General features: G+C 37.0%; 1 pseudogene; it reads left to right on the top strand.

The window, feature by feature from the left end:
- The first annotated feature begins 7165 nt into the window (after positions 1 to 7165).
- Positions 7166 to 7760, top strand: LOC139735230 (uncharacterized; annotated as a pseudogene).
- Positions 7761 to 10670: the final 2910 nt, after the last annotated feature.

Genomic DNA, 10670 nt, shown 5'->3' with positions numbered 1-10670 from the left:
GACTCGTACATCACTCTAAATATTTTGAATGTGAGTTCATGAAATAAATTGATTGAATTGACTTGAATTGCAATGAAATACACAAGTTCACCTCCACATATTGCATATCACGTTAACAGGGAAAACAGAAGAAAGAAACAAAAATATACATACATAGCACCTAAGGGTATCAGAAAAAGGCCATTTTATGAGACCTATAGAGGCCGATTCTCTTACAACCGATGCAAATTGCAATCAAAAGAAAAATATATTTGCCGAGTCCGAAGTACAGGTTATGAAAATTCTTACACCAAATAGGAAATAAGAAAGGAGGACAACACAATAAAGAAGAGGAGGGCAAGTTGTTACAAAGACTATTCAGTTGCTCTTTGAATCAAAACGTTTTAAATCTATGTTAAAAATTGCCGAAGGTGTTGGACATGTATTGATAAAAGCTGGTAACTCTATTCCGCCGATACTTAACTGCATGCTTAAAGGGAAATTAACCCCAAATATACACGTGGATTGATTTAATGAAGCAATATTAGTAGAACACATCAGTACAAATTTGAGGAAGATCAGACAATCCCTTCAAAAGATATGAATTTTTGAAATTTGGTGACGAGACCGCTGGATCAGAAGACCACTACATATCATGACATCACAAAGGTCGACGATATAAAAAAGTATGAAGAAAATTCCTCAAATAATTATTTAATATGAAAAGTACACATTCCCTTGACTTGTTACTGACATACAGTGTATGTCAAGGGTAATATGCTTTCTGAAAAAGGTAAGTCTAGTGCTCTTTCATTATGCAAGAAAAGTGAAAAATTTTTAATCTTCTTTGTATTTTTTCATATGGTAGTCCAGTGATGTCATGATCCGTAGCAGTCTTCTGATCCAGTGGTTTCATAACCAAAATTTCAAAAATTCATAAATTTTGAACGGATCGTCCGATTTTCCTCAAACTTTCACTGATGTATTCTGCTAATATTGCTCCATTCACTCAATCAACCTGTATTGGGGGTTGATTCCCCTTTAATTGTAGTTTTTGAAAACGTATATCTGTGAAAAGGTAAGCAAAATGTTAATAACATACCCAGTGTTGAAAGTATGGACTGCAATATTTTAGGTGAATAAATTATAAAGCGTGATAGGTAAACACTTTTGAGTTAAGAGAACATAAATGTAAATAGACTTTTTATTTTTTTTTTTGCTTTTAATTTCTTAGATACCGCCATATGCACCAAATGGTTTACATTGTAGAATATTCCTTTATGATACGTTTTTTTAATAATATACATTTCAAAAAGTAAAATGATCTATTACGCCCATATCAGTGTTGAAACCATTAAAAACTCGGAAGGATTTTTGAATGAAGTATATGTTCAATTAAGTGCACCTGCAATTCTACTCATTCTTAATACAAATATCACAGATATGATCTTTTCATATTAAACCATGAAAATAACTGTTATAAAAAGACATTAAATTTTTCTTGCCTCCGTAATTTTGACATTTCCTGTATATATATATATATATATATATATATATATATATCTATATATATTCTAAGATATCACGAGAATGCGTATATACACGCACGCGATATCATGAGACCAATGTAAGTTTGATTTTCGTGTTCACAAATAAACACATCATGTAAAAAGTTCTTGGAGAGTTAGCCGAACTCGTTGCCAATTTTCATACAGCCATAAAATGACCATGATATTTAAAATGGTTGTAATGTCCACCATATCCTTTCTATGGCATGAACACGTACATCAAAGATCCTGTACTATGTATTTTGTGTCCGAGTTGTCCAAACTGCCATGCAATCATTTAAACTTTTGGGATATTACATTACGAGAAATGCAACGCGGAGCTTGCTTTCTTTTAGGTCAGTTTTATACTTCGTAAACATCTGGTATCATGAAGATACGCAAATAAAAGTTTTGAAATATTTTATGACAAATATTTATTGCTCTAATTTTCTTTCAAGCGTTTTGCAATCTCATTTCCTTCATTCGGTAAATATGCACAATGTTAACAATATTTATAATAGAATTATTTCTAGAATAAAACGTATGGATGCAGTTAACATTTCAGAGAAAATTAGAATTTCTTGCGATATTGCTCAAATGTACGATGTTTTGTGATACAACTAACCTACACATAGGCATCAAATGTGATAATTCAAACATTTTAGATCACTGCTCCCGAAGGTAAATAATACCTTTAATTGTTTTCCTTTTTATTCACAACCACAAATTATTCGGGGCTTAATTGCAGCCATACAAGCTTGTTTTATGTATTTCACAATATGAATATGTTCAAAGTTTATTTCATTTTTCTACAAAAACATATGTTTCACTTCATTTAGTAACAGAAAATAAGGTAAGTAGAACATAGTGAAATAAAAAGAGTATAACAATTTGAGGACCTAAAGTAATCATACATTATATTGCAAGAAAGAAACATAAGTGATCAAAGCGAAATACATGTATACCGTTGTTTTAAATGCGAAAAATGGAGGGACCCACTAAAAAGACAGAGCTTGTAGTATGTGGGTCCCTCTGGAAAAGAACATCAACGAAAAGATAAATTGAACTGTCGTAATATTTTGACAGTCATTTTGATATTGACTAAGAATCATTAGAAATATTGTATATAGATATATACAGTGCGAGAAGATTTAGCGTTGAACAAACGTAGCTATAGATCAACGCTTCATCTTCTCGCACTGAATAATGAAGGAGCTACACTGGTTCTGTACATGCTCAGGACCCCTTCCCGCACATACACACACATACACACACTCTTTCTCTCTTTCTATATTTATATTTATATACATATATATATATATATATATATGTGTGTGTGTGTGTGTGTGTGTGTGTGTGTGTTTGCATTACTATACATCAACAAAATACAATAATTTGTGCTCATATAATTTACAATGCATCCCGAAGTGAGAAGTACGAAATAAATCAAACTTAATTAAAAAAAAACAACAACAACTCGTGAAACTGATGTCATAGTTGCATTGCAGGATGATGTTTGAATGAACGAATAGACATCCTATAATGCAAAAGTTTAGAAAGTTGTGCTACGAGTATGACGATATCTCTGGATGCGCGATAAAATATAATAGATTGAAAATGTGTATCCTTGATAGTCTGTGTGTGTGTGTGTGTGTGTGTGTGTGTGTGTGTGGCGGGGCGGTATGGTAAAGGTAAAAAGATAACTCTGAGATTTTCACTTAAAACATCCCTTTGAAGTATCCAGTTTCTTTCTGGACTTAATTTTTAGATCTTATTAAAAATGTTGTCAGCATGCAGGATAGTAAATTTCTTGATTATTTTTTAATAAACATTGTAATAAGATAGTGCATAAGTTTTGGACCTCAGCCACTTTGCTCTAATGTGAAAAATTTGTCTTTTCATTCGAAAACAATGTCTCCGTTGGCATTTTGATGGGATGGTACAGTGTTTGTGGAGATGAGAATTGGGCTTTTAACTTTTTGCGAGATACCAAGAAACCACTTATGATGTAGTACAGAACATACCATTTTAAGAGGAATTCAAAGTTTATTTGATGAAAATCGGGTTTGAAATGACTGAAACATCCAAAAACAAAGCAACACAAAGCGATTTTAATAAAGTGTGGGTCCCACACTTTATAAGAATTGCTCTTTTTTTGGATATCTCGGCCATTTCAAAACCAATTTTCATCAAATAAACATTGAATTTCTCATAGAATTACATGTTCTTTCATATTTCATATGAGGTTTCTCATTATCTCGCCAAAAAAAAAATGTTAGAAACCTGAAATTAGGTCTTAAGCAAAACTATACGATCCCTTTAATGTGTCTTTGTATTGGTCACCAGGAGGAAGCTTTTTTTTTTTTTAGTAACATTGAGATATCATATCGGAATTCCATATATGCAAACTTTTCGTTTGATTTTGTTGATCCAGATGAATAACCATGGAGTGATAATATAGGACAATGCTTTGGAAGTGTTGTAATTTCAGTTGATTTTTCTACAGAAGCATTTGGATGTACGGGTTACTATCAGACATTATCACTTTCGTCTCCGAAAATTCAACCATTTTGTTATACATATTGTGTTAGCTTTATACAGTGTCTGCTTGTATATGAGCAATACGTTGCGATTGAATACGTTGCGATTGAAAATCGTTCTTTATGATTGATTTTCTTGACATAATCTGATAATTGCAGTGCTTTTGAAAGAATTTTGTACATTCTGAAAATAAATAGATGGGGAGGGGTGAGGAGAGTGTGAAATGTAAAACTTTTGAAAGGTCTTGTTAGCGCTCGTTATAAAATGGGTTCAAGAATGTAGCCAATAGGAAGCGCTGAAATGAGACACACCTCCTTCCTTTACTTCAGTACGATTGCACTGCCTGTAATCCTATGGTAAATTGCCGATCGTCTGTGCTGTGCGCGCGGCTCCTTTGAATTGCAGTGCCTGCAATGCTAAATATGCGAAGTCCAGAGGTTAGATATCGCGATATCGATAGCCCAGCGAAACGAACGAAAAATGGCTGCCTCCAGCTCGGATCCGTTGCAGGCGCAGTTTCAACTGTTATGACTGAGATGACTCTCCACAGAGCTATAGAAGATTGTGTCCCCTTGAAAAGAAAGAGAAAAAGAAACAGACCGGAATGGATGAATAACGAAGCCCTAGAGGCAGTTCGAAGGAAAAGGAAGGCTTGGAATAAATATCGTGACAGTAAGAGAAAACAACATCCTGACGTGAATCTACACTGGAAGGAGTATATCAGGATAAGGAACACTACTACCTCAGTGATCAGGAAAGCAAAAGCAGATTTTGAAAACAAACTAGCAGAAGAAATCAAGCAAAATGCCAAAAGTTTCTGGAATTATGTGAAGAAGCAGACAAAACCAAAGTCGACAGTGCCAGATCTCCAAGCACCGGATGGAAGATGGGTTAAAGAGGACCAGGAGAAGGCTGAGACCCTCAATAATTACTTCGGAAGTGTCTTCTCTGAGGAGAATACTCACGCAATGCCATTTGTTGAGAGAAAATGCAATGATCTTCTCACTGACATAGAAATTACAATTGAGGAAATAGATGACTTGGAGCATCTGGACATCAACAAATCTCCAGGTCCTGATGGTATTCACTCTCGTGTCCTAAAGGAAACACATGCTGAGATTGCCGAACCCCTGCAAATGATATTCACAAAGCTAATCAATGAGGGAAAATGTCCACTTGTATGGAAACAAGCTTCGGTAGTCCCTATCTTCAAAAAAGGGAAAAAGAGTGACCCAGCCAACTACCGACCTGTCAGTCTTACTTCCATTGTATGCAAAACTATGGAGAAAATTGTCAGAAATCGTGTCATGGATCATTTAGAACAAAACAAGTTAATGAGTGACGAACAGCATGGATTTCGAGCTGGAAGATCTTGCTGTACTCAACTGTTGGAGGTTTGCGAGGAGTGGACTGATGCAATTGACCAGGGGCATGCCATAGACTGTATCTACCTTGATTACCGAAAAGCATTCGACAGTGTGCCACATCGACGTCTGATATGCAAACTTAGATCATACGGAATTGATGGTACCTTACTTGCCTGGATTAGTGACTACCTTACAGACAGAACCCAAAAAGTGACGATCAACGGGCATGAATCAAAATCTATTCCTGTAACAAGTGGCATACCACAGGGAAGTGTGCTGGGACCAACATTGTTCAACATCTTCATTAATGACCTGCCTTCTACAGTTGATTCCAGTGTAAAACTATTTGCAGATGATACTAAGCTTTACAGGATAGTGGACTTCAAAACCGACTCAGACTCATTACAGGAGGACGTACATGCAGTAACAAATTGGTCTAACAAATGGCAACTGCCATTCAACGAGAGTAAGTGCAAAGTAATGCACTACGGGAGGAAAAACCACAGGTATGACTACACACTAGATACTGACTCAAATCCCATCTCAATAACATGTGGAAGTGAGGAAAGAGACTTGGGGGTGCTGTTTCAGGAGAATTTGTCTTTCAGTAAACACTCAGCAGATGCTGCTAATAGAGCCAACAGTAAAGTGGGAATGATTAAGAGATCTTTCACAACTCTACAGAAGAAGGGCTTTCTCTCACTCTACAAAACAATTGTGAGACCAACATTGGAATACTGCAACTCAGTATGGCATCCAACACTGAAGAGGGATGAGGACATGCTAGAAAAAGTCCAACAAAGGGCAACAAGGCTTCTTCCTGAACTGAAACAAATGACATATCCTGAAAGACTCAGAGAACTGTGCCTTCCCACCTTGGCTTACAGAAGACAGAGGGCTGACTTGATACAGATGTTCAAAATTCTGAAAGGCTTCGACAGATTAGATCCCTCTAAATTCTTCCAACTGGCCAGCGGTTCAACAACAAGAGGTCATGGTCTCAAACTTGTCAAAAAACGTATCCATTCTAGTCTGAGGCAGTCTGCTTTCTCAATAAGAAATGTTAACAATTGGAATGCACTACCCAAGGAAGTCATCAACGCTACCACCATAAACCAATTCAAGTCGTCCCTAGAAAGACACTGGAGAAACAACCCAATCAAATATGAGCCCTACCTGAGACGGGACAGAACTGTAACGAGGGACAAATAAGCTTTGCTTCCAGTCTCTACACCCAAGTATACCCAAGTAAGTAAGTAAGTAAGTTAAATGACGAGGAATTGGATGAATTAATCAATGGAACTGATTCGGCGAGCACGAAGCGGTCTCTGAAATTCGGATGGCAAAGATTTGAGGCCTTTGTGAAATTTGCCAAGACTTCATTGACTGATATTTCCCGTGAAAATTTGGATCAGCTACTGTCAAAATTTTACGCTGGGGCAAGGAAGGAGGACGGCACATCGTACAGCAAACGGAGTATTCAGACAATCAGGTATGCAGTACAGCGTCACTATCTAGACGAACAAGATTTTGACATTTGTGACAAAAGCACTTTTCCGAAAAGCAATAGAGTGTTCAAGGCAGTTCTTGTAAAGCTGAAGAGAGAGGGGAAGGCAGATATTAAACACAAAGAAGCGATCTCACCTGCTGACATGGAAAAAAATTCAGAATTGTGAGGACCTCAACTGCAATACACCTGCGGGGTTGCAAAACAAGGTGTTCGTTGATATAATGATGTACTTTTGTAACCGCGGGCGAGAAAACATTCGTTCAATGAAGCCTTCAGATTTTTTCCGTACAAACCGACGAGAATGGACGTCGTTACTTGAGAAAGAGAGACTGTTTAACCAAAAATCGTCGTGAAAACGAGGATGAATCATCCATGGGATTGATGTTTGAGGTTCCGACAAGTGAAAAATGCCCTCTGAAGTCTTACCTGACCTATGTATTGAAACTGAATGACAACTGCCCCTTCCTGTGGCAGAAACCGAAAAGTAAAGTGCCTGAAAACGAAGGAGAGCCGTGGTATTGTAGCTGTCCTATTGGTGTTAATACCATTGCCAACAAAATCAATCAAATTTCGACATCGGCAGGTTGCAGTAGAATATATACGAACCATTGTGTGAGAGCAACATGCATCACCTCACTAGACGGCGCTGGGTTCGAGTCACGTGACATAATGTCCGTCAGCGGTCACCGCAGCGAGAGTTCCCTGAAGCATTACAGCAAAACTGGTGTACAAAGGAAGAGAGAAATGAGCAGTCACTTGTCAAAAAAAAACTCTGTTGCACGTCAGGGACACCAGCACAGTCCAAGAAGAGCGTAGCACTTCAAAGACATGATCTTTCTGATGCCAGTGTTACTACTGTTAGATCTACTGTTGCTGGTGAAGAACATAATCGTCATGACCATGGAACAGAGTCAGAGGAAATGTCAATTTCTATTGACCTTCAGAGTTCTCAGACGCAGAGTCAGGTTCAGCAGGAGTATCGCTATAGAAGTGTGTCCATTTTACAAAACTCACCTCAAGTTCGCAATTCTAATGCACCTCATTACCATTTCAAGAACTGCGAGGTACACTTTCACCATAAGTAAGGCAATTGGAACTTGTACATGAGTTGATGTTCACTTCGACGTTCGTTTACTTCACTTCACTTCGACGTTCGTTTACTTCACTTCACTTCGACGTTCGTTTACTTCACTTCGATGTTTATAGGTAAGTAAATAACTCATAGACCCATTTTATAAAACAAATGATGCAGAGGATTATTTCGTGGCGTAAGTGAAGGTGCGGCGCACTCGAGAGTATTGACAATGGTGCAACATGCACGAGGCTGCGCGCCTCGTGCATGTTGCACCATTGTCAATACTCTCGAGTGCGCCGCACCTTCACTAACGCACTCTTTCCTGTGCATCATTAGTATATTAATAGAGGCGGTTGAATAAGACTCTCTAAACTGGACGTTTTAAACTATTTCATTCCGTCGGCGCTATATAAATGGAGATATTGAAGTTGAGCTCCGCCTACCTATGCCATGTCTGAAGCGATTTTGCGCAATCAAAGTATTCTTTATGCAAATCAGCTTTTCAATATGTAACCCCTCACTTGGATCGGATGATCGAACTCGGTATATTAAAGTTGTACACGTGTCGGTATTTTTCCTGTAATTTTTTCAGGCTTTCTCAATTGTGTTCTGCAATTTACTGATCAATGTTATCAATTGTTCCAGATGACGGAATTTTAGGCCATGGGGTGAGGCTGAAAAAGAGGCTGAAAAATGGGTTTCGTTCCAGCAACACTGGCACTACTTTCTGAATGCGGAAATGTGATGTTTTGTACATCCTAAATATGCTGTAAAAAGTTCTCCTCAAAATATCCTGTAGTTTTTGCATAAATCCGTATTTTAGGTTCCAATATTACACTGCGACCAGCAGCCCAATACGCATAGTGTATAATGGGGCTGCGGATTGTAGCATTCAGGATTATGACAAAATAGAATTGCGAACAAATACCAACGTAAAATCAAAAATATCTTTCAATTTGAAGACTTATCAGTAAAGTTAAAGCATCGATAACAGGGTTCGTGCAAGATTTGGTTCTGTCAATAGTCCCTTTTTGTTCAAATTGATGACTTAATGTGACTCGGTCGAGAGGAACCTGGGAGAGCTATACTGAATTGACGGCCAGCGCATGCATGCGCACACATTACATACTTGATAATCCGTGTAATACTGTATGTCTGTGTGCGCATGCGCTAGACGTCAATTCCGTGTAGCTCTGCCAGGTTCCTCTCGACCGAGTCACATTAAGTCATCAATTCGAACAGAAATAGACTAGTGGCAGAACCAAATCTTGCACGAATCCTGTAATCAATATTTCAACTTTACTAGTAAGTCTTCAAATTGATTTTTTTTTCGATTCTAAGTTGTTGATATTTGTCCACAATACTAACCTGTCATGATCCTGTATGCTACAGTCCGCAGCCCCATTACGCTATGCGTATGGGGCTGCTGACCGCAGTTATTTCCCATATAGTGTTTCTATGCTAAAATATATATCAACCCTTGTAAAGCACTGCTTTTCGTTTAACAGTTGCATTATACCTCATGTTTTATCTTTTCCTGATGCTGGCTATGCCAAGGAGGACAAGAGCAAAGAGGTTCGAGACCATGAGAGAGAGCACCGACTGACTGTCCGAGGCCATGGACAAGGCAAATGTCTTATATTCTGTTCAAAGAAATGTCCATTCAAATGACTGATTCAAGAAAAAACAACAGCAACAAAACTTCAGTGTGTTTCTTTGTGTGTGCGTCTGCGCGCATGTAGCAGAATCTTATTGTACACACACACACACACATACGCACACACATAGGTATGAAGATTTAATATACCTATAAGTGTATTAAAATATTCTATATGCCTTAGCCATTTATCACATTAGCATCATCATAAAAATCATAATCATAACTATGAACACACTTAATGATATAATATTGATCAGTGCATTACACATACATAGGTGTATACAAACACTCACATATATATATATATATATATATATACACTCACACACACACATATACACACTCATTTACACACATGAGACATTACTATTAGACAGATCATATTGTTTATCAATAAACATGTAGTTTCTTCTTCTTCTTCTTATTCTTCTTCTACTACTTAAAGACCTAATAAAATGCTTGCAAAATGTTTTGATATGCATAAGAAATGTAAAATAATGATTATATGTCATGATTATCAATGTAAACATGTTGTCAGTGTCGTTCCGGTTTTTATCGCTTCTAGAAACTCCCCCAAATATCACATTTTTGGAGGACCTCGTTGCAGCTTTTGCGAAAAAGATTTTTTTTTTCTTTATCCTCCTTCGAGGGACTTTATTTCATTTCAAATATCTAAAAAGGTTCACAGAAGACATACAGAGAACAAGATATACGAACATAGAACAATAAATTGTCAAAATCATAATCATCACATGAATTTCGATTCCTCTGGAAATTACATACTTCAAATATATCCAAAATACTACATAAGTGTGACATTACCTCAACATATCAATTTCCGCATCCACAGTTAATCAAATATCATTTATGTGATTCAACTTCTGTTCTAATTCATGAAGTTGCCTTTTCGTGAAATTAAATAAGTTTTTTTTTACTAAAAATTTTAAATTCATATTGAGCTCTGTTCTAAAGTTAATCAATAATGCGTATA

Source organism: Diadema antillarum, unplaced genomic scaffold (genome assembly GCF_040938485.1).
Source record: "Diadema antillarum isolate AM-2024a unplaced genomic scaffold, OU_Dant_1.0 seq00000566_RagTag, whole genome shotgun sequence".
Lineage (NCBI taxonomy): Eukaryota > Metazoa > Echinodermata > Echinoidea > Diadematoida > Diadematidae > Diadema > Diadema antillarum.
Note: the sequence above shows the minus strand (reverse complement) of the source record. Positions and strands in the feature narration are given on the sequence as shown.